Source organism: Prionailurus viverrinus, chromosome A1, assembly GCF_022837055.1.
Source record: "Prionailurus viverrinus isolate Anna chromosome A1, UM_Priviv_1.0, whole genome shotgun sequence".
NCBI classification, from domain to species: Eukaryota; Metazoa; Chordata; class Mammalia; order Carnivora; family Felidae; genus Prionailurus; species Prionailurus viverrinus.
In genome coordinates, this window is record NC_062561.1 from 165,262,062 (window position 1) to 165,263,470 (window position 1,409).

The 1,409-nt window shown below is 36.3% G+C and overlaps 1 pseudogene; it reads right to left on the minus strand.

Annotated features, from left to right (window-relative positions):
• Positions 1-329: 329 nt before the first annotated feature.
• Positions 330-842, minus strand: LOC125164527 (surfeit locus protein 2-like; annotated as a pseudogene).
• Between the last annotated feature and the right edge of the window lie 567 nt (positions 843-1,409).

The window sequence follows — 1,409 nt, forward strand, 5'->3', positions numbered from 1 at the left end:
CTTTATTTCGTCATTTTCTATGTTATTTATGGGAAGACCTTATCTCCTGTACTATACTTCTCTGAAAGATTCCTCATACCCCAAAATACCTAGAATTTCCCACTTCACATTTTAGTCGCTCTATAATATTTGCAGAATAACCATAAGGTAGTTTATTGTTTTTCTTTAAACAACTTCTCAGTTTTTGATTTATAATTGAAAAGTAGTAAGATATTCAATATGTACAATGTGGTGATTTGATATACATATACATTATAACAATTATTTTATTTATTTATTTATTTATTTATTTATTTATTTATTTATTGTTTTTCTCCAGCAGCCGTTTATTAACATGACTGTTTAAAAGAGCTGGAGCTCTTAGGTGTACGGTGATGACTTTTGAACTTTTTCAGTGAACCCAACTATCTCTTCCCATGCTTGAGGACCAGTTCCTAGTCCATTTCCATCTCTTCTCTGTCCCCAGGGCCTTTCTCTGTTGGGTGTCATGGCTTCTTGTCCTCCTCTTCTGTCAAAAAGTCATTGGTGCTGTCGCCATGCTCAGTCCCTCCCAGGTCCTTTCTGGTGAACAATTCTGGTGGTTAGAGGTCTGTCATGCTGTCATCACTGTCACTTACAGTTGCATTGTCATTGCTGGATGCAGGTTCCCAGAAGGCTTCTCTCAGGCGAGGTGGCCTGGAGCTGTCCGTCTGGTCTTCCCTCAGTCTCCTTTTGTGAAGGAGGCAGGCAGACACACACTCCACACCCTGCTTCTGACACTCTTCATATTCACACAGAGCTCTCTGGTACCGCTGGCCCTGGGGATGCCTCAGCACATGTTCTGGGACTTGTTGATGTGCCATAGGGTGAGTCTGTGTGAGTTTGTGTGTGTGAGAATATTTAGGTTCTACTCTCTTAGCAAATTTCAATTATACAATATAATATTATCAACTATAGTCACACATTAGATACTCAAACCTTATACATCTTATAATTGAAAGTTTGTACCGTTCTACCAACCTCCTCCAGCCCTTAGCAATTACTTTTCCACTTTGTTTCTATGAATTTGACCTTTTGTTTAAAAGTTCCACTTATGAGTGATACCATGCAGTATTCATCTTTCTTTGTTTGCCTTATTTCACTTAGCATAATGCTCTCCATTTTCATCAATATTGCCACAAATAACATGATTTCCTTCTTTTTAAGGCTAAATAATATCCCATTATATGTATCTTTGTGTATGTGTATATATATATATATATATATATATGACATACATATATAATATATATATATGTGTGTGTGATTTCACAAAAATGTCCAGTTTCACTCTTTTGCATGTGGCAATCCAGTTTTTCTAACACCATTTATTAAAAAGACTATCCTTTCCCTACTGAATATTCTTGGCTCATTTGTCATAAATTAATTAA